The sequence below is a fragment of the Natrix helvetica genome (genome assembly GCF_964273705.1).
Source record: "Natrix helvetica genome assembly, chromosome: 5".
Taxonomy (NCBI): domain Eukaryota; kingdom Metazoa; phylum Chordata; class Lepidosauria; order Squamata; family Natricidae; genus Natrix; species Natrix helvetica.
The window spans coordinates 86,106,853-86,130,331 of NC_138551.1; the positions used below are offsets into that span (position 1 = coordinate 86,106,853).

The following is a 23,479-nucleotide window of genomic DNA, read 5'->3' on the forward strand; positions in this document are numbered from 1 at the left end:
GGTCATCCGCGGTGATAATGACACAGGAGTAGGTCAGTCCCCAGCCAGCAAGCCCAGTAGTGGTTTATGGTCCGTAATGAGTTCAAAATCATGGTGGTATGGTTACTCATGGAACCTTTTTACTCTGGCCACTGCAGCCAAAGCCTCACGGTCCAGCTGGCTGTAGTTCTGCTAGGCAGCAGACAAGGTCCTAGAGTAAAAGGCTATGGGAGTCTCGGTTCCGTTGGGCATGCGGTGGCTGAGGACGGCTCCGACGCCAAACGGGGAAGCGTCGCAGGTCAGCACCAGTGGCAGGGTCTGGCTGTACTGCACCAGGAATGTGTCTGCTGACAGAAGTCTTTTTACCAAAGCAAATGCGGCAGCCTTGGTTCTGCCCCAGGACCACTTCGCGTTCTTTGCCAGGAGACGATGTAAGGGCTCAGCAACGGTGGCTTTTTGTTTAAGAAAGATGCTGTAGGAATTAAGGAGCCCGAGGAACTCCTATAGCTCGGTTTGATTGCGAGGTGTGGGGGCGTCCTGAATTGCTTTAATTTTTTTCGTAGTCGGGTGAATCCCAGAGCCGTCGATTTGGTACCCTAAGAATTCAACCCTTGGCACGTTAATTTAGCATCTTTCTTTTTTGTGATAGAGGCCTTTGTCTCTAATTCTAGCCAAAACAGTTAGTAAACTTTTGAAAAGTTGCGCCTCATTTGCAGCCGATACCAAGATGTCGTCGAAATAGGGGACGACTCCTGGAATCCCCTGCAAAAACCATTCTATGATGCTTTGGAACAGTCCAGGGGCAATACTAACTCCAAATTGCAGGCGGTGACATTTGAATGCACCCCTGTGCATCACAATGGTTTGGCCCTCCGCCATAGCGCCATCTACAGGCAATTGTTGGTATGCCTGCGCCATGTCCAATTTAGCGAATATTTTGCCGGGGCCTAAAGAATGTAGTAGGTGCTGTACAATGGATACAGGGTAAGCGCTTTGTTGTAGCGCTTAATTGATTGTGCATTTGTAGTCAGCGCAGATGCGGACAGACCCATCAGATTTGACAGGTGTCACTATAGGGGTCTCCCAGTGTGCGTGATCAACCAGCTCTAGGATTCCCTGGCCTACGAGCTTGTCAATTTCCAGATCAATTTTGGGGCGGAGAGCAAAAGGTACTCTCCTGGGTTTTAGCCTTATGGGGACTATGTTGGGGTCCAAATTAAAAGAGATTGGAGTCCCCACATACTTACCCAGACCGATGCCGGCGATGTCCTTGAACTCCTTAAAAATTGCTTCAGCGCTCTCGTCTTTCAAGGCGTTGATACTGGTCACTTCTAGGCCCATGGCTTCGAACCAGTCAAGCCCCAGGAGGCTCTGCAGGTCGCCACTGACCATTGTCACTGGGAGCTGGCCGTTGTACTTCTTGAATTGCACCCGGAAGGTGCCCTGGCCCACGATGGGGACTCGGTTCCCCTGGTAATCGCGAAGGCGGATGTCAGGGGCGCGAAGATGCTGCTTCTTCAAGCTAGGATAGCCCGCTTGAGTGTAGACCATGGCATAATGGTCAGTGATGATCCTATGTCGATTTCCATCTCGCATGGAGAGTCCTCGATGAGGACTGTGGACTTCAGCTTTTTTGGCCGCCTAGTGCGGACTTGGCCGATTGAGGTGTGGTAGGTGACTCTGGTGTCGCCCTCTGAACGCTGTGATCTCTTCTGTCATGCCCTTTGGGCCTCTGCTGGCGGTTAGCTCAGCTTCTTGGCTGCCAGGTCGTCGTGGGATGCTTGCTTCTGCAAACTTTGGTGATGTGCCCCTTTCACTCACAGTGCTGGCAGATAGCACCGCAGAAACAGCAAGCCGATTGGGCATGGTCTCCTCCGCAGCTAGTGCAAGGCGGGAAACGCTGTTTGAATTTGCGCACCGGTTTGGTGCAGCTACTGCGCATGCGGCAGCTGTCATCTTCTTCGCCTTCTGAGCTCTCGGCCTCTGCAGCCTTGCGATGAACGCGTGTGTTCTTTCACTCGTCTTGTGGAGTGCTTTGGCGCAGTAGGGTTTCTGTTAACTTGATGGCCAATTCTGATGCCTGGCTTCGTCCAAGGCAATTTGTAGAGTGAGGTTAGATTTGTTGAGTAACCTCCTCTGTAAATTAATGTCCTGCACACCGCATATGATGCAGTCAAGAATGAGCTCGTCAAGGTCTCGGAACTCGCAGTACGCTCTGGCCTTTTGTAGCGCCGCAACATACTTGTTGATTGATTAGCCTTCCTTCTGGTTGCAAATATTAAATTCGTGCTGGTGGACGTGCTTAGACAGCTTGGGAGCGTAGTGAGTCCTCAGCGCCTGCTGGAGCACGGACCAAGCGACCGATTGTAGTGCCATTGGTTCTGACAGGTCTTTGGCAGTTTCGAACACTTCCTCTCCATAGTAACCGAGAACATGTTCTTGTTGTGGCCTTCAGACAGGCCCATGAGGTCGTTGGCTTCGAGGAAGCAGTTGAACCTCAGCAAATACGAGCCCCAGTGCTCGGTGACTGGGTCATACGGAGTCAGTGGGGCGTCCATGGCCATTTTGGGTTCTGAGGGCGTTTTGAGTTTGCTGCTCAAAAATGGCTGCTTGAAGCCGCACTGAGCTCCGGGTTGGATTTACTTGCTGGATTGCTACACTGTTTTTGGTTCGCCTAGTTGCCTTCCAATCCTACCCTCATCGCCAGTGTTAGATCGGGTAATGGAAAGGCACACACAGGCTTAATGGTAACAACAGCTCTTTATTAACTCAGTAACAACTATATACAATCCAGAGAAGGTTGAGTCTGACAGCAGCCCTTTTATAGGGAGCTGTCAGACCCTTCAACCAATGAGATTAAACCTCTGTTCCCGCCGGAACAGAGGACCTTGGTGAAAACCATTATAGTGGAAGCTAGTATCTAACAATTTCTTTTTGTAAATGTATTGAATGTTTGCAGAGGCATCCCTTGTTTTGCCTGGAGGGGTCACCATTACACAGGTTTTTAAAGGGGTTTTATACTCCGTAGAAATGAAAGTAAAAAACTATATAACTGAATACACCAATGAATAAAAGGAAGGGTGTCAGTATTAAAGACAATAAAAATACCTGCCTGAACAAGCATTAAATGAAGTGAATCATTCTGTAATCGTGTTGAAAGATCAAAAATGTCCTGTATTTTTAAATTGACGCGTGGAAGAGAGGCTGCTTAGACAGGCTAGTTCTGTCTAGTTACTATTACAAGTTGTGAGATAACGAACTTTTTTTGCTCTCTTCTCTCTTCCTTTTAGGCTTCCCTCTAGACCAGGGGTGCCAAACTCAAGCCCACGGAGTGTCTAGATCTGGCCTGCAGGTTTGCCCTGGAAACAGTGAAGGATTGGCCTGCGGTGCTTCTGCCAGGAAAAGTGGAGCTCGGGAGGGCCACAGATTGCCCTCCTGAGCTCCATTTTTGCTGGCAGAAGGTTGTAGGAGGCCATCGCAGCCGAAAACGGAGTATGCAAGGGCAGTCTTCCTGAGCTCAGTTTTCACACTGGCAGAGGGTTGCAGGAGGCTGTCACAGCCATAAACGGAGCTTGGGAGCCCATTTTCTTTGGCAGAAGCACTTAGGCTGCCACAGGTGCCCCAACACCAGTGACATCGAGCTGGCCACGAACCCCCCCCCCCAGATCAAACTCAACCCTGATGCAGCTCTCAATGAAATCAAGTTTAACACCCCGCAAGGGTGTCCAACCTTGGCAAGTTTAAGACTTGTGGACTTCAATTCCCAGAATTCCCCAGCCAACATGGGAGTTGAAGTCCACATATCTTAAAGTTGCCAAGGTTGGGGAAACACCGCATGAGAAACATAGTTTGGCAGAGTCTACGTCTGCATACTTCCTTTATTCCCCCTCCCCTCCCCCATCTCCTTAGATCAGCAGGCTTCCTTGCATTACAAAAATAATGCTGAGCTGTTTCCTAGTTCCTAACTTTAATCCTGTAGCTTTACAAACAGCATTGTGGTATAATAGCAAAAATCTGTGAGAGGAAATCATGGTTGCCTGGAAACTGCCTGGCAACCAACCTGTGTTCAAAAAGTCGGGAGGACAGAGGAAGTAAAATGATCAAACTTCTGTATATTCCAAAGCATGGTGCCTTTGCTTAAGTTTGTGCCTTAAAACATTTGGTAAAAAAATCTTGTTAAGTAATATTTTTGAAGAGCCTTAAGGCCGCATCCTTCCCTCACTTACATGGGTATTACTGAAATCCCTGCTCTGGTGTACTTCGTTAATTAAACTTTTTCATTTAAAAAGCTCTCCGAACAGAATAATAAAAATCCAACAGCTTCCACTTTCCACTTCAGTTTTAAAAACTAAAATTAAAAGGACTCAGGGTTCTTGGTTGCAGGGTGTGGCCGGGACTTGTTTTGCACAGTTGTGACTGACATCTTGACTTTTTTGCCCTGTGGATTCCCTTCCCGATACAGAAGAAAAAGGAGAAAGGAAGGAGGGGAAAAAAAGAAATCAAGATAATTCAGACACTGTTTTTAAAAATGTTTTATTGCTACTAAAATGGTTTTCTGTGGTGAAGTAACATTTTACAAACCCATTTTTTCTCTTCGTGCTGACCTCCAGTAATTAGTGGGTTACATTTCATATTCCAAAGATAGAAATCTTGCCTTGAAAGGAAATATTGGAATGATTGCTCTGACATTTGAGGTGGTAACTTGAATTACAGAGATCCAATTGAATAATAAGAAATGTGGCAACCTTATATGGTAGAGCAGGTGTGTCTGAGAATTCTGAAAATTGAAGTCCACATGTCTTAATGATATTTATATATCACTCCTTAATAAAAAAAAATTTCAAAGTGGTTTGGAATTGAAAAAAAGTAAACGTGTTAGCATATAGAATAGAATAACAGAGTTGGAAGGGACCTTGGAGGTCTTCTAGTCCAACCCCCTGCCTAGGCAGGAAATTTTACATCACTTCAGACAAATGGTTATCCAACATCATCTTAAAAACTTCCAGTGTTGGAACATTCACAATTTCAGGAGGCAAGTTGTTCCACTGAATAATTGTTATAATTGTCAGGAAATTTTTCCTCAGTTCTAAGTTGTTTCTCTCCTTGATTAGTTTCCACCCATTGCTTCTTGTTCTATACTCAGGTGCCTTGGAGAATAGTTTGACTCCCTCTTCTTTGTGGCAGCCCCTGAGATATTGGAACACTGCTATCATGTCTCCCTTAGTCCTTCTTTTCATTAAACTAGACATACCCAGTTCCTGCAACCGTTCTTCATATGTTTTAGCCTCCAGTCCCCTAATCATCTTTGTTGCTCTTCTCTGCACTCTTTCTAGAGTCTCCACATCTTTTTACATCGTGGTGACCAAAACTGAATATGATGTGAATGCAGCTCTAACTATAGATATGAACATCCAAATTGTGCCATAGGTAAATTCAGTAATGTGATGGCTTTGTTTTCGATGACTGAGGGGACAATGCCAAGGTTGGACACCTGTGTAATAGACCAAACTAAAAAACTTGTATCATATAGATTGAGAGTACTTTTATTGGAAGATTAAACTATAATTCTATAGTAACAGAATCTTACATGCCTGAGTGTGCTTCCCCCTATTCCACTGACGGGGAAACTTTTTGGCACTTGGAGTGTGCCTGCGTGTGGCATCGAGTGCTGAAAAGGGAGCACTTGGTTGCACTCATCTAGGCTGCAACCAGAAAGAGGAGCTGCCCAGGGGGTATGCACGCGCCGGAAAATAAACTTCCGCTTTCCGGTGTGCACATGCACACCTGCCAGCAAGTCTTCTGGTTACTGCTATGCATGATCAGCTGGCCAGTACACATGCTCACGGCGGAAAATGGAAGGCCAGCTGTTCCGGTTTCTGGCACTGCTTACACTGCAATTGATCGTCATGTGCGCATGCGCACCAGAAACCTGGAAGAGGAATGGACGGCATGGCTCCACTTGCCACTTCAGTCACGCGTGCCATAGGTTCGCTATCATGGCTCTATTCCCACCCTCACCTCCATCTCTTTATCTCGGTATGAACTGGAGAGGAGCTTGCCTGACACTTTTCTGTTATTTCCTTCATCTGGGTTTAATCCTTTCTTATCTGATCATTGACTTGCTCTTCCTCCTGTCATCCAAGGCCATTTCCGATGTCCTCTTTGATGATTTGACAAAAATAAAATTTACTTACTTGTGCCAGCTTGAAGGGCTGCAAGAAAACCCAACTTCCATAATAAGGCTGGCTGTGCTTTGAAAATGGTTTGCAAGAAATGCTTCAGGCCATTGAAAACACCGTACCTGTTATGCTGTTAAAATTTTTTCCTGCATTCATTTCTTTATGGCAGTCGTCACCAACTGGTGGTCCGCAAGAAATTTTTGCTGGTATGCAGAAAAATTATTTGCATTTTATTTATATTGTGCTAAATCAGGGCTCCACAAACTACGGCCCCTGGGACGAGTATGTGCAATGAACACTTGTGTTGATGCAGAGAATTTCCCCCTTCTGGGTCTTTTTGTGCAGGTCAGAGAGGGGGGAGAAATTTTGACTTGGGGTCTGCTTCTCCTTCTGGTGCGGGGCTTTGGGTGAAGGATGGAGGGAAGCACTGCTTGTAGCAAAGAGCCGGAGGGCCTTGTTCCAGTGGGACTGCATCATGGTCTGGAACTGGCTGACCATCTCAGCCTGCTGAGCCTCCAGGCGCCGGTATCTGACCTTGCACTCCCACAGGTCTTCCCTCTGCTTGGAAAGCCTATGCTGCTAGTCCTCAGGGAGGTGCTTCTAGGTCAGATCCAATCTGAACTGAGCCAGCGGTTTTGCCAACTCTTTCTCATGGTGACTGCTTGGTTCCAAAAACTGCTGCCTGCTGGGGCCCTAAGGAGACCGGGCAGGCAGGCGAGGAGGAGCTGGGAGGGGAGGGCCGAGTGGAAGCTGGCGAGGCACCCTTTGACTTGAGTGACATCGAGTTGGCCACGTCTATCCAGTCACATGACCACCTAGCCACGCCCATCCAGCTGCTCATTAGACAGATCATATTAGTGGTCTGTGGGATTTAAAATAATGAATTTAATGGTCCCTGAGTCCAAAAGGTTGATGACTCCTGCTTTATGGTGTGAAGTCTTGAAAGTGACTTTTAAAGCAGTAGCTTCTCTTTTTACTCTAGCAAGCCTAAAAACACGGCTGCTTTAATAAAGAGGAGGGTGATATACTTATGCGATGTCCAATGCAGGACTTTGAATAATTTTCGAAAGGTGCGCAGCCTTAATCCAGAATAGGAGAGCAGACTTTTTAAGTCTTTTACTCTTTACCATTTTCGGGCACTTTCTGGGTTCCATTTACATTCCTCCTGATATTTATTGCCTTGGATCCTTTCCCCACTGTTTTCCTTCAGCCTGATGATATCTTGTAAATATTTGGCTTCTGCTTGGTGGCTGCAGCACAAGTCAGTGGTGTTTGCGGAAGAAATATCGCATTTAAAGAGCGTGTGTTTCAGTCTCTGTGGTTGGCATTTACCCAGAGGGCTCCTCAGCTTAAACGTACTGACCATCAAGAAAACTTCCAAAGAAGAAGGAGAAATCTGGTTAAAATGTAGGTGCTCCTGCTATTTTTCTAGACCAAGACAGAACATGTTTATTTCTTTTTAATGCAGGGCAACTGGGCTCCCTGGTGTGTGTGTAAAACCTAGGCTTAGCCCCTCCTAAGCATGGTATATAGTAATAGAAACTCTTGCCTGAAATTCATGAGGGATTATGAGCAGGGGTGGGTTTCTACTGGCATTACTGCCAGTTCAATGCGTGTGCGATTTTGCCCGTGCGCACTAGCTTTACTCGCATGCCTAACGTGTGCTCTGCGCGCATGCACAGTTGCCTATAAATAAGTCTGTGCATCCGCAGAACATTTAAAAATGACAAAAATACATGCTGCGGCAATCGGAGAACCGGTTCGGGGTCGTGGCGAGCATTCCATCCCTACCGGTTCAGAGACCCAGTCACCATTTCCACTACTGGTTCCACTGAATCGGTGCGAACCAGTAGGAACCCAGCTCTGGTTGTGAGTCATATGCCATTGTGTTTTTCACAGGAGTGTCATCATTTGCTTTTCTTCTTTCAATATGTCATTCCAGCTCAGAATTCCATGAAGAGGCATTTGATGGGTGAAGAGAGAGAAAATGGGTAGCAGGTTTCACCAATGCGGTGAGAAGAAGGTACGGTAACTCTGGAGAGATGCCTCAAAGGGTGCTTTTTCAAAGGGCAACTAGGCTGTTTTTTTCCCTTGAGGAAGAAGACGGTTCGCTTCTCACCCAGGAAGCTTCATCGGTTCTGGTGGCATGGTGGCGGAGATGGAAGGATTCGTTCTGACAGGATGGAGGGCTCCAGGGGTTGGAAAGAACTTACTGTATTTTTCAGAGTATAAGACGCACTAAGATTTTGAAGAGGCAAATTTAAAAAAAAAGTTTTTTGCACTCTGCAGACCTTCCAAAAACGGCCCAGTTTTCATGAAAACAGGCCCGTTTATTTTGTCAAAAAAGGGCATGGATAGCCTTTAGGAGGCTTGTAGAGTGCTCCTGGGGGCTGCTCCCCCAAATGAGCAAAAAACGGCCCATTTTTTGTCAAAAAAAGAGCATGCATAGCCTTTAGGAGGCTTATAGAGTGCTCCTGGGGGCTGCGGGGGCACAAAACAGCCTGTTTTTTGCTCATTTTTGCCCTCCCCAGCCCCTTGGAGCGCTCTGGAAGCCTCCTAAAGGCTATGCATGGCCATTTTTGCAAAGAGGGCGGAGTTTCAGGAGGCCAAAAATGCTGTATTCAAGACATACCCAGATTTTCAGCCCCCCTTTTGAGGCAAAAAGGTGCGTCTTATACTCTGAAAAATACAGTATTCCTTTGCAGTCATCTGGTAGTTAGCACTCTCCCTGAGAGCTTTGGAGGCCACCTGGAGGTTTATCTGCGCCCTGAAGGTCACCTGTATCAGGGTGCCAATATGCAGGTGTGGAGAGAGAGATATGGACAGATACATTTTGCAGTGTGTGTTACAGTATCTTGGAAGGAGGAAATGAAGGAAATTACTCATCCGCCCCTCTTTTGTCTATTGTTTTTTGGGAAGTAGCTAAGTCAACATTCCGATAGCTATCCCAGCAGGATTAGGAAAGTTTTAACTATGGGAATCGCCTTAAATGAATCATCCGCAGTAAATCTGGTTCTTTTGTGTGGCCTTTGATTTATTTATATTTCTATGCCCCTTCAATCATGATGATTGCAAGTGACTTATCTTTCTTTCTTTTGTCTGGAGTTGGTTTACAAGTTGCCATTATCTAGCAGAGGAGCGGATCCTACTTTAAAAGAAGCAAAGTGGTTTGTGCTGCTGTACAGTTATGTCTAGAGTGGGAGGGGAAGCACCCTCTGTGAGTCAACAGTATAATTTCAGGAGTGGGGAAATAGCAAAGAAGATTTGGGAAGATGCTGGCAAGGATGTTCCCCAAAGAGTGTAAGCAAATGGAGTTGGATAGACTTTGATTCCTTTGTGTTAAAGAGTGGCTCTTTTTTCTGACACGTATGTGCCTCTGTGTATGTCTGTGAGAGAGAGAGAGGGAGGGAGAGACAGAGACAGAGAATATGAATTAAGCACCAAAGCAATTCACATACAACCCAGGCAGGCAACATACAGTGTTGCATTTGAATTAAGTATTATTAATATTGTTCATAAGGGGAGACAGTGGCTCAGTGGCTAAGATGCTGAGCTTGTTGATCAGAAAGGTTGACAGTTTGCCGGTTCGAATCCCTAGCACCGTGTAACAGAGTGAATTCCTGTTACTTGTCCCAGCTTCTGCCAACCTAGCAGTTCGAAAGCATGTAAAAATGCAAGTAGAAAAATAGGGACCACCTTTGGTGGGAAGGTAACAGCGTTCCGTGCACCATCGGCATTTAGTCATGCTGGCTACATGATTACGGAGACGTCTTCGGACAGCGCTGGCTCTTCAGCTTAGAAACGGAGATGAGCACCGCCCCCTAGAGTCGGGAATGACTAGCACATATGTGCACGGGGAACCTTTACCTTTACCTAATATCGTTCATACAGGTAAGTCCTTGACCTCTCACTGGAATTGAGCCCACAATTTATGTTGCTAAGTGAGTTTTACTCCATTTTACAACCTTTACAACTAGTTGTTAAGTGAATCACTGCAGCTGCTTAATTACTAACACGGTTGTTAAGTGAATCTGGGTTCCCCATTGACTTTGCTTATCAGAAGTTTGCAGGAGGGGATTACATGACCCTGAGACATTGCAGCCGTCATAAATGTGAGTCAGTTGCCAGGTGTCTGAATTTTGATCACATGACCAAGGGGATGCTACAATAGTCATAAGTGAAAAATGGTCAAAAGTGTTGTTTTAACAGTGTTTAGCAGTCACTAAACGAACTGTTATAAATTGAAAGACTATCTGCAGTAATTATTAACTATTCTATTAAATATTGCTTATGAATATGTTTGCTTGGTGGAGGGATTTTAGGATTTTATTTGAGAAGTCCCAAGAGGATTCATTTCCAATGACTTCTCTTTCCTTCCCGTCAATTTTGGGAAATGCTGATACCCCTCCCTCTCTTTTGGAAGAAATTAACATTAAAGGTAAGAAGTGGATGATGGTAGAAAGGAGCTATTTAGAAACTATCTGCTTTTGTTGCAGTAACCTGTTTTTTTGAAGGTTCTTGCAGATGCTTACTGGCAACTAGATGCTAGAGAGAGCTGTGTTTCTCTTTTTAAATTAAATATATTTTTTAGTTTATCAAAATGTAAAATACAGAAATACAAAGGAAAACAAAGATAATGGGAAAATAGTGGAGGAAAAGAGGAATGAAAAAAGTGTAGAGTAAAAGGGGGGAAGCATTGACCTGATTCCTTTTGGAGCAATAGAATGAGGGAATAACACAAAACGTTTGACTTTTTACTTTTATATTTAATTTTAATATATACTTGCCATTTCTATAACAACAAACCTATCTAATCAGCAACACCTAAAATCAAAATTTCATCCCCCCCCATCTCAAGCACAAAGTCCAAAAGCAGTTTCCAAACAAACACAAAATTAATGGCGTTCTTTCCTTTAATCAAAGCTTGTCAATTTAGCCATCTCTGATAACTCCCATCCATTTTTTTACAGCTATTCGTCCGTGGTGGGAATCAAAGCAGTGGTGAAGTTGTTTTTTTTTTGCTACAGGTTCTGTGGGCGTGGCTTGGTGGGCGTGGCAGGGGAAGGATTTTGCAAAATCCCCATTCCCTCCCCACTCCAGGGGAAGGTTACTGCAAAATCCCCATTTCCTCCCGATCAGCTGGGACTCGGGAGGCAGAGAATAGATAGAGGCGGGGCCAGTTAGAGGTGGTATTTATCGGTTCTCCGAACGATTCAAAATTTCCACTACTGGTTCTTCAGAACCTGTCTAAAAAGGCTGAATTTCACTCCTGAATCAAGGTATCCTTCCATTTTTGCGCATAGAGTATTCTTGCTGCTCTGCAGTCCTGTTTCTGGCAGGTTGACAGGTGGACTTCAAATCCCAGGCTGGCTGGGGAATTCTGGGAGTTGAAGTCCTCCTGTTTCCAACTTGCCAAGCTTGAGAGATGCTGCACTAGAGGCTTTCTTAAAGCGCCTTCCTGACAAATGAAGAAGAGAGTCCTGCCTTCGAAATCCCCCTCACTTGGCGGCTGAGTGCCTTTGGCTTCTGTTGCCAGGAATCTCCCAGCTTTTCATTGGCAGAAAAGTCCCCGAGCTGAGCTGCCTCACACATGCTCCAGCCCACAGATGGTCGAAGAGGCTGTTCTTGCCCGGAGAGAGGGTCAGCTCCAGTCGTTCTCCGCTAGTCCTGTTTTAATTGGCATTGGCTAGGATTTGATCTCTGGAAAACAAAGTGCTACAGTCTCTGCTTCATCGGTGGCTGGCATTCCTCCCACAGTCCCCAAGGATGGGCTTAACTGCTTCACCACCAGAGAGGATCAGCCATGGCCAACTTTGAAGGAACCTCTTGAGAATCTGGAGAGAGAACAGAGGAATCTCTTTGAAAGCTCTTCTGGAAAGATTGAGTGGCTTTACTTTGAGTCAGCTGGTTTGTTTTCCTTTTTTAAATTCCTCATTGCAAAGAGAGGAAATTGGATGTTCTCCCTGGCAGCTAAAAATCAGGTACATTGTGTTGACTCCCCCCCCCCCTTCTGTTGTTGTTCTTCAATTGTAATGTTATATATCCTTAATTCTGGAATCTTAAAAATCTGGTGGGATTGGAAAATAGATTTTTCTTGCTGCTAGTTTCTCTGGTTGTCTTCAAAAGTTCTTTTGGGGCTGGGCTGGGGGATGCTTTTAGCAGGTTATAAACATCAAGATGTCCAGCACTATAAAATCTTGTTTCTCCTTATAGAATGTTGAAAAAAAATTTTTTTTTGATAGTCTCACTTGTTGCTTGTTCTTTTGATGCTGAGTATCTAATCTCTTCTGCATTTTATGGCCATAGTAAAACTACACGGGTGCAGGAAAGTTGCATTTTCATGTATGTGCTACCGGAGCATGTAATAATTGCCACAATTCCTCACACTCTGGCAGATCATGAGATGTCAGAGAAACATTGGTATCCTTTGGAAAGTTAAAGAAAGCATGTTTACATGCAGAATTTGCTCCGTGTCTTAAAGAGATCATTGTATCTATTGTGGCTGGTGGGTCATGATGTATTTTTAGATAGAACAGAGTTTCTCCGTCAGAATGTACTTTATTTTGATGATTGCAGCTTAGAATTTAGGGTAGTGGAAAAACAGCCAAAGAGATGATTTATGTTATTCACGCAGACTGGATGAAGTAGATTTGCACCCGGAATTTAATGACGTTGATTTGGGAATGAATCCTGATCCCGGGACCATGCATTTCCAAATGGATTTGATTTGTGCCTTCTTCTTTTTTAAAAAACAACAACAACAAATAAATAAATTCTTCTCTTGCCAGATTAGGAAAATTACCAGCTTTCTCTGGCAAACACATCGTGCTTTCTGAAGAGCGTTCTAAACTAGTTACCAAAACATCGTACAGTCCAGTAGCAAAGAAAAAGTTAAAGTTAAAAAAAAAAAACACAGAGGAAAAAAGTGCGCTCCCTTTGTGGTGATAAGTTTGGAGAGAAAAATGCCTTCTGTGACATTTTGAGAAATATTTTAAGAAATGCTGTTTTGGCTGGAATTCCCAGAGAAATCCCGCCCCGGAGAGTAAAACCCCAGTGGATGAAGTGAGAAGTCTGTTCTGCGTGGCTTGGGAAGACACCACAAGGAGTATGTCACAGGGTTTTATGTTAACCTGTGTTTTTAGCAATGGAGAATGATGGATTCCTCTGTTATAAGAAAGCAGCATGTTATGCCATAACTTTTTATAGGCTAGAGCAGGGGTGAAATCCACCAGGTTCTGACAGGTTCTGGAGAACGGGTAGCGGAAATTTTGAGTAGTTTGGAGAACCGGCAAATGCCACCTCTGGCTGGCCCCAGAGGGGGGTGGGAATGGGGATTTTGCAGTATCCTTCCCCTGCCATGCCCACCAAACCACGCCCACCAAGTCACACCACGCCCACAGAACCGGTAGTAAAAAAATTGAATTTCACCATTGGGCTACAGCAGGGGTGTCCAAACTTGGGAACTTTAAGACTTGTGGACTTCAACTCCCAGAATTCCCCAGTCAGCATGGCTGGCTGGGGAATTCTGGGAGTTGAAGTCCACAAGTCTTAAAGTTCCCAAGTTTGGACCCCCCTGGGCTAGAGCCTACTTTGCCAGTGGAACAAAATGGTCATATTTCTACAAATGCTTGCATTGTTTAAAGTGGTTTACCACCTTTCTTCGGGAGATAAAAGGAATATTTGGCAGAGTGTATGTGGTGGTGGTGTTGGTGTTTGAATGACCTGACTACAACCTGCCATAGGTAGTTTGGGTCTCCTCACTCCCACCCAGCATTCAGTTTTATTTCCCTGATAGGCAAGAAGAATCCCACATGGGGCAGGCTCAAGTAATGTACCGTTGGATTTCATGATGCTGAGAATGGAGTACACAGAATAATGGAATGAGAAATGACATTAGAAGTCATCTAATCCAGCAGTCCCCAACTTTTCCGTCTCGGTAGCCTAGCGGGGGGGAGGAGGAGAGGGGATGGTTTTGTGTGAACAGCACTGGTCACGTAAGTGGAGCTGTGCACACTTGCTTGCCCATCGCTTGTGTGGCCAGGTCAGTAGTGGGCTACGGCCCACGAGTTGGGGACCCCTGATCTAGTTCAACTCCCTACTCAGCACAGGTTCTGCTAAAGCAGGCATGTCAAACTCAATTTCATTGAGGGCTGCATCAAGATTATGTTTGATTTTGGGGAGCCAGGGTGGGCATGGCCAGGGTAGGCATGGCCAGCTAGACAAGTCACTTGTGTCGGGGGCACCTGTGGTAGCCCAAGTGCTCTGCCAGCAAAAACGGGCTCCCGAGCTCCGTTTTTGACTGACGGCTTCCTGCAACCCACCGCCAGTGAAAACGAAGCTTGGGAGTGCCACTTTTGGCCCTTGCGAGCGCCATTTTCGGCTGTGATGGCCTCCTGAAACCCTCTGCCAGCAAAAACAGAGGTGGGGTGGGCCGCCCACAGCCCTCTTGAGCTCCCTTTTCACTGGCAGAGGCACTGCGGGCCTTCGTTGTTTCTAGGTTGGTCCTGCGGGCCGGATCCAGCCCCCAGGCTTTGAGTTTGACACCCCTATGCTAGAGCATTTCTGACAGGTAACCATTCAATCTCTGAATGTCTCTGTAATGAAGAGTTTGCCACTTTATACTGTATGCCTGCCTATAATGATATGTGTTGATGATGTTGGGACACATGGGGGGTGGGGGGGAAGAAGAGATGTTGCTTAGAGAATGGTCAGATAAGATAGGGCATATTCTGCCACTGTGTAATGGGAAGAGAGTCAGAGAAGAAACCTCCTCAGGATACAAAAGAGACACCAAAGATTTGTCCTTATCAGACTTCAAGATTCTGTTAAAGTAGCCATACAATAAAGTAGAATTAGCTCATCCAGTTGTGTTTCCTGTCTGGTCATCGGGGAAGGCTGCTCCTGCTAAACAATTAAGAAATTCTTTCTGACATCTAGCCTGAATCTGCTATTATGAGTTTTAAGGTGTTGTTCTTGTTCTGGTTTTCTAGGGCAATAGACAATATGTCCACTTCCTCTTCTATTTGGCAGCCCTTCACATATCTGAAGATTGCCATCACATCTTCCTTCAGTTAATATTTTCTGAAGGATAAACTTACTCAGTTCCTTTAACTCTTTCCTAGGGCTTCATTTCCAGACCCCTCACCATCTTGATAATCCTCCCCTGCATCACTCCAATTATCATGGTCTGTGATGGCATATGCACCAGCAGGAGCAGAGAGGGTATCTTTTGACAACACAGTTTCCCAGAGTGAAGCCCAGATTAAGCCAATTAGGGTCACCTGCTTATTATTTATTTATTATTTATTTATTCACATTTCTAAACCGCCCCCTCTCCCAAAAAGGGACTCGGGGCGGTGTACAGTCCACAATAAATCACAGATAAAATACAAATATAAATAGGGCTAAAAAATATATGTATGTATGTATGTGGAGGAGGTTAAAATTAAGAGTCCTGTACAGAAGAATAAATAAATATGAGGCTAAAAGCCCTAAAAACAATTAAAACCAAAACATTACCCTTAAAATAACCAGATGAGAATATACTACCAGGAGTTCATAGATGTAACATTTATAATCATGCCAGGCCAGCTAGTCGGAACAGGTGAGTCTTCAATTTTTGACGGAAGGAGCGGAAGTCCGAGATGGTTCTAATGTCGGGGGGGAGGTCATTCCAGAGGGTTGGGCCCATCACAGAGAAGGATCTACTCCTCGGCGCCGCCCGCTGGCATTGCCTAGTGGACGGCACCTGGAGAAGGCCCTCTCTGTGAGAGCGGATTGGCCGCAGGGATGTATGTGGGAGGATGCGATCCCGCAAGTAACTAGGTCCTGAGCCATGGAGCGCTTTAAAGATAGTAATCAGGACCTTGAAACGCACCCGAAAAACCACAGGTAGCCAGTGCAGCTCGCGCAGGAGCGGTATTACGTGGGAGTATCTAGACCTCCCCATGATAACCCGCGCGGCCGCGTTCTGGACTAGCTGCAGTCTCCGGGCGCGTCCCAAGGGAAGCCCCATGTAGAGAGCATTACAGTAATCTAGGCGAGACGTCACCAGCGCATGAGTGACTGTGCGTAGGGCATCTCGGTCCAGTAGGGGGCGCAATTGGCGCACCAGGCGAACCTGGTGGAACGCCCCCCTTGCCACGGCTGCCACATGGTCATCCATTGACAGCCGGGCATCAAGGAGGACGCCCAAATTGCGCGCCCGTTCCAAAGGGGGCAGTAGCTCGTCCCCTATGGCCAGCGATGGAGTCAGCTGGCTGAACCGAGGTGCCGGAAGCCACAGCCACTCAGTCTTGGAGGGGTTGAGTTTGAGTCTGTTGTCCCCCATCCAGACCCCGACGGCTTCCAGACACCGGGACATCACTGCAACAGCCTCGTTGGGGTGGTTTGGGGTTGAAATGTACAGCTGCGTATCATCAGCGTACAGATGGTATTCAACCCCAAAACCACGGATGATCTCGCCCAGCGGCTTCACGTATGCATTGAACAGAAGGGGCGAGAGAACCGACCCCTGCGGCACCCCACAAGAGAGTGGCCTCGGGGTCGATCTCTGCCCCCCTGTCAACACATATTGCATCCGGCCGGAGAGGTAAGAGTCGAACCACCGTAACACGGTGCCTCCGACTCCCATCCCCTCCAGCCGGCGCAGAAGGATACCATGGTCGATGGTATCAAAAGCCACTGAGAGATCTAATAGGACCAGGATAGAGGAACAACCTCTATCTCTGGCCCTCCAGAGATCATCAACCAACGCGACCAAGGCTGTCTCAGTGCTGTGCCCGGGTCGGAAGCCGGACTGGCGTGGGTCTAGATAATCGGATTCATCGAGGTGACGCAGAAACTGCTGCGGCACCACATTCTCAACAACCTTCGCCAAAAAAGGGAGGTTGGAGACTGGACGATAATTAGCTAGCTCCATTTGGTCGAGTGAAGGCCTCTTGAGTAAGGGCCTCACCACCGCCTCTTTCAAGACGGTAGGTAAGGATCCCTCACCCAACGAGGCGTTCACCAGGCCCAGAAGCCAGCCTCGTGTCACCTCCCAGGATGCCAGTACCAGCCAGGAGGGACACGGGTCCAATGAACATGTGGTGGGTCGCAGCCTTCCACGCAACCTGTCTAAATCCTCGGGGGCAACAGAGTCAAACTCCTCCCAGAGTGGACTCACAAGACTCACTGCTGACGGCCCGTCCAGACCACTGGAGGGGGCCCATCCGCTCCGGATCTGAGCGACTTTGTTCTGCAGATATTCTCCAAACTCCTCTGCTCTACCCTGTAAGGGTGCCCCCCGCGTCTCTTGCACCAAGAGGGAGCGGGTGACCCTAAACGGCGGCAGGGTGGTTATCCGCAGACGCAATAAGAGCGGCACAATGTCTACGTTTGGCCGCTCTCAATGCCACAAGGTAACTCCGTAAATAGGCGCTTACCTGTGTTCGGTCAGACTCGGAGCGTGAGGACCTCCACCTGCTCTCTAGACGTCTCCTCTGGCGCTTCATCACCCTCAGCTCCTCGGTATACCAGGGAGCCCGGGTGGGTCGCTGCCGTAGGAGAGGTCGCAAAGGCGCAACCCGGTCCAAGGCCCCAGCCGTCGCCCTATTCCAGGCGGCCACTAGGTCCTCCGACCAAGCGCGGGTCAGGGCTACAGGTAGCGGCCCAAGCTCCGACTGGAACCTATCAGGTTCCATCAGATGCTTGGGGTGGTACCAGCTTGGACAAACTGGTTCCGCCTCCTCGCGGTGGGGGGTAGCGCCAGGGAAGTCTAGCCGGAGACAGGAGTGATCTGACCATGACAGGGGAGTAATGTCTAAGTCCCTTATTCCCAGATCACTCGTCCACTGCTCAGATACAAAAACAAGGTCCAGTGTGTGGCCACCTGCATGTGTGGGGCCCTGAATTAGTTGGGTCAGGCCCATGGCTGTCATGGAAGCCATGAACTCCCGAGCCACCTCGGATGCTGCTCCCGTTGACGGCAGGTTGAAATCCCCCATAACCAAAAGTTTGGGGATCTCCACCGCCGTCTCCGAGATCAGCTCGAGGAGCTCGGGCAGGGCTGCTGACGTATAGCGAGGAGCCAAGTATACAATCAGCAGACCCCACTGCCTCCCTGGGCCCCATTTCACACCAAGTGACTCACACCCGGGTATCTGAGAAACAGTGAACTCCCTCGGCTCTAGACCATCCTGTATAACCACCGCCACCCCTCCACCCTTACCCAGGGCCCGGGGCTGATGAAATGCATGGAAACCTGGTGGGCACATTTCCACGAGGGGCAAACCACCCTCGTGACCCAACCAGGTCTCTGTTATTCCTGCAAGGTCCAGCTCCCCCTCAGAGATCAACTCATTAATGAGGGGGGCCTTGTTGGTCACGGACCTTGCATTGCAAAGCATCAGCCGCAGGCCCTGTCTCTGTAGATCCCGACCACCTAGGTTGCGGGGGTTGGTACAAACGACCGGGCGTAGCCAGCAGCCACGGTCTCCCAACCGACCTTGTGATCTTCTCTTGTCCTCGCATCCCCTCCTCCCCGCGACCGTTGTAATAAAACAACCCTCTACTGGAATAGTTTGTTCCCTCTCCCCCCCCCACTCTGCTCACTTCCCTCCTGGACTCACCTGTTCGTGTGGCACTGGCTTCCCTCCTGGCCTGGTTATCCCCCCCCTTCCCAGAACCCCCTAAAAACAGTATAAAACATTTTGCTAAAAAGCCCCTCAGCTTCCTCTTCTTCCACCTCTCGGGGTTCACGAACCCGTCATCAAGGCTGGCCCTTGAGAGAGCCAAGGGCCATACCTGCGAGAGAGGGGCCTCCCGCAGGCGAAGCAGGTCTGTCCTCGAGTAAATTGGTAGGTTGTTGACCATCCCGATAGGGTAGGGGTGCAGATGATATAAAAGTTAATAGTTAAAAACCAGTGGGCTAGAGTCTCAATGGAGGGCGGAGGGTTTTTCAATGTCCAGGTGGTACTTAGAACTTGGAGAGAAAAAAAGGGGGGGGGGAGAGCAAGCCATGATTGAATATCCCAGATGGTGGGGGGAAAGGCAAAGGTGGTAAATGGAAAATGTAGGCACAGGATAGATGATAGTTCCATTCATCATGGTGTATGTGGCCCCCCCGATGGATGGGGGGGGGCATTCTTGGCCCAGCTGCTAGGCTCCCAGTGTTAGTCCGCTCGAGCCAGCAGGGGCCCGGGAGGAGGGGAAATGGGAGTAGCCAGAAGCAAGTAGCCAGGAATGACAAGATGACAAAATATCCCAAGGGGTCCCTGGCTGCAACTTCCTCCATTCAACCATCGTCGCAGTCATCTCCCCTTGTCTCTTCCAGCAGCCTCCGGCTGCCTCCCAGTCCTTCTCACCTATCCGATGTTTCCTGTTTCTCTCCCTCGGGTCCTTTGATGTTTCAGGGATCTCTCCGGTGCCTCCAATGCCTCCAATGCCTCCGGGGCCTCTCACCCCCTTCTTCTCCCCCTTCTTCTCACTCTCCTTCAGCTTTCCGGCTCTTTTAGGGTTTTTCGGTGTTTCTCTTCTATTCTTGGTGTTTCTCAGCGTTTCCCGCCGGCGCAGCCATTGCTTTTTCCTGCCGGTGGCCGTTTGCAGCCGTTTGCAGCCCTCCAGTCCTCTCCTCCCTCCGGTCTTCACCGACCACCCTGGCGGGCCAAAACAAGCCCGAAACATGCCTGGGTGGTCGGGCTATCGAACTCTCGGCCCCCTCGGATGATACGGGGGCCGGCAGCAACCCTTAATCGGGCGGGAGCTCCATGGTGTTCTTGGAGCTCAGGAGACGCCTGCCATCATCATTGGAAGCTCCTCCTCCTGCTTGAGCAGGGGGTTGGACTGGATGACCCACAAGGTCCCTTCCAACTCTGTACTTCTATACTATTTTCAGTATGGGCATCAAGATTTCATGATTAATCAAGTTGAATGCTATAGGTAAAGATAAAGATTCCCCTCATCCATTTGTGCTAGTCGTTCCTGACTCTAGGGGGTGGTGCTCATCTCCGTTTCAAAGCCAAAGAGCCAGCGCTATCCGAAGAAATCTCCATAGTCATGTGGTCGGCATGAATGCTATGGTTTCTTTTTAAATTTAATTTTATTTAATTGCAGTAGTGCCAACCAATATAGTAATAGTACACCAAATGTAAATAGATTGTATATGAACTAATTCTTTGCTTCAGGTAGGAGCTTGTATTTTTTTTCTTTAACTAAGCGGTGTTGGTGAGAGCAGCATGAAGTGCATCACATAATTTTAATAAAAGCAAAATTAGAAAGTTTGTTGCACTGTTGTGCGATTCCATGCATTAAGACATATCTTTAACATTATCCAATCACTGTATGCAAGAGAGGGAAAGAGTTCCAGTGCAACCACAACACCTTAAGATATATCTAGAGAGTTAGATTGTTACAGCTTTAGTTTGGCAAGATTCTCTCCATTGGATCTAAGCAAATAAAAGATTGGATGCAATGGGATCTTGAGTTGTCTTGTCCCTGGCTTAGGCCGGGCACTGTCCTTTTGGAATGGTGATGCCCAGAACTGGACATGATATATTCCAAATAGGGGTCTATCAGGACAGAGTTGAGTGGACAGTCCCTTCTTCATGATCTAGATTAATGTTTCTTAACCTGGGCAATGTTAAGGTGAGTGGACTTCAACTCCCAGAATTCACCAGCCAACATGATAGCCAGGGAATTCAGGGATTTGACATGCACCATCTTAACGCGGTGGCTCAGTGGCTAAGATGCTGAGCTTGTCGAACAGAAGGTCGGCAGTTCAGTGGTTCGAATCCCTAATGCTGCGTAACAGAGTGAGCTCCCGTTACTTGTCCCAGCTTCTGCCAACGTAGCCGTTCGAAAGCATGTAAAAATGCAAATTGAAAAATAGGGACCACCTTTGGTGGGAAGGTAACAGCATTCTGTGTGCCTTTGGCTTTTAGTCATGCAGCCACATGACCACGGTGACGTCTTCAGACAGTGCTGGCTTTTCAGCTTAGAAACGGAGATGAGCACCGCTTCCTCGTGTAAGTGAGGACCGCTTTCCCTTCGGAAGGGAGGAGACCGCGCCATCCCTGCCCCAAAGCACTCTGCTCCCCGTGTGGAAATACGGCTGGCGTGCCTGTGTTGTTTACCAGCCACCCTTGGGGACGTCAGCCGGCTGCCCTGCCTAGGTTTATTAATAATATATATCATATCATCATATATAATTAATATACTATACTGATATAAAATATTAGGCTTATAAGTCAGAATTTGATGGCCAATAGATTTAAATAAATAAGACCTCCCTTTTTACAACCCGGTAATCCCTTAATTTTCAGGGACGTGGTGGCTCAGTGGCCAAGACCCTGAGTCTCTCGATCAGAAGGTCAGCAGTTCAGCCGTTTGAATCCCTAAATGGGATGAGCTCCCATTACTTGTCCCAGTTTCTGCCAACCTAGCAGTTCGAAAGCACGTAAAAAATGCAAGTAGAAAAAATAGGGACCACCTTTGGTGGGAAGGTAACAGCGCCTGCGGCATTTAGTCATGCAGGCCACATAACCATGGAGATTTCTTCCACAAAGCTGGCTCTTCGGCTTTGAAATGGAGATGAGCACTGCCCCCTAGAGTTGGGAATGACTAGCACATATGTGCGAATGAAACTTTTACCTTTTATCTTAACATGGATGAAGGTAAGAAACACTGATCTAGATTTCTGTTACCTCACCTGCCTCATGCTGATGGCTTACGTGTTTCATGGCATTCTGATCCCACTGACAAGTATTAATGCTAAGCCATGTTTTCCTATGCTTGGATCTTCATTCTTTATATCCTTCCCAGGTATAAAATGTTACATTTCAATCTGTTTAATCAGATCCTGTTCCTTTCATCCTATGATCATCCTTAGATCTTCTTGAATTTGTGCTCTTCCCTGTAAAATATAAATTACCACCCCAACTCTCAAACATTTCTGAATATGATGTACTGTGTATAATATTTGAGCAATGAGAGATAAAACCTGGGGAAGAGGAAGATGGCAAAATGATGGGTAAGGATTTGTGTAAGTATCATCTTCCGCTATCTCTATCCAGGAGTTAAAAATGTGTCTCCTTGCTGAATGATAATGTCTGCTTTATGGGATGTTGGCATTAGGCCATGGATGCTCAAGTTTTATTACAATAGAAGCTCTTGTTTAAGCAGTGAGAGTGGGAAAACCCACAGGGAGTTGGGGGAAGGTATATTGGTGAAATGCTGAGATTAATTTGTGTGCACTGGTTCAAATGTGAAATGGATGGGATTCCTCTTGACTCCAGCAGCAACCCAGCAGTCATGGTGTGATATCCAATCCTCGTGTCATTGACTAAATCTGGCTTCATCATCAGGGACTGGTGTGACATCTGGAAAGCCTTTAACAAATGGATAACAACTGCACATTTGCAATCAAGCTCAAGACTTTCTCAGCTGACAGATACATCTGGGGACATGGAAGACCAGCTCGGGAGAGTCGGTGGTGGGAATTTCAGATCTTTTCGTTGTGTTTGGGCATTGTGTGAATTCAAGTCTAGCCCATCTGGAGTCACCCAGTAAAGAGAGGGTTGGTTTACACGTTGCCAAGTTGAGCCTTGAGATAAGCCATAGATGGTGACGTTGAGGCTTGGCTTATGTTATTCATTGAGCGTTTTTCGGAATCTTATACTAGACTTGATCCTAGCTAAGAAGTCGTGAAGACAATTTATTATAAGCATGTCCTATTGTTTTCTTTATATTTCTTTGTATTTTTGTATCAGTTTTATAGATTTGATATGGTCGATTTATCTAATAAAACATCTGTCTGTCTATCTCTCTTTTTCTATCTCCATCTCTCTATATCCATGATAGCGAACCTATGGCATGTGTGCCAGAGGCGGCACGCAGAGCCCTCTCTGTGGCCATTTGCAGCATCGCCAGCTGCTCTTCTGGTTTCTGGCATGCCGGCCAGCTAGTCTTCGTGGGCAGCAGAGCACCAGAAAACAGCCTGAAAGCGGCCCGAAAAATGTTTAAAAAACCAGGCTGCTTCCCAGGCCATTTTGAGGGTGCTTTCGGGCTGTTTTTCATGCCAAAAACAGCCCAAAAATTGCCCGAAAAAAAGCCAAAAAAGAGGCATGCACATGCCGGCCATCTGTTCTTTGGGTTTTTGGCACTCCAGTGTGCTTGTGTGCATGCTCGTTCCGGTTTGGGCACTTGGTACTGAAAAGTTTTGCCATCACTGCTCTATATCCATACATCCGTCCGTCCATCATCCATCTTCTGTCTTCTGTCTATCTTCTATCATCATCAATCAACTACAGTATGATTCTACTTCTGCATCGAGGTTAATGCAA

General features: G+C 47.1%; 1 protein-coding gene across 5 annotated transcripts in view; it reads left to right on the forward strand.

The window, feature by feature from the left end:
• PALD1 (phosphatase domain containing paladin 1) overlaps nucleotides 1–23,479 on the forward strand; it is a 181,646-nt gene that overhangs the window by 10,593 nt on the left and 147,574 nt on the right. Inside the window, exon 1 of one of the 5 annotated variants that reach the window (XM_081954019.1) lies at nucleotides 11,825–12,139. The exons of the other annotated variants lie outside the window; for them this stretch is intronic. The gene's annotated coding sequence lies outside the window, so the exon portion shown is untranslated. Of the gene's footprint in view, nucleotides 1–11,824; nucleotides 12,140–23,479 lie in introns of those variants that run through there. 5 annotated transcript variants of the gene reach the window in all.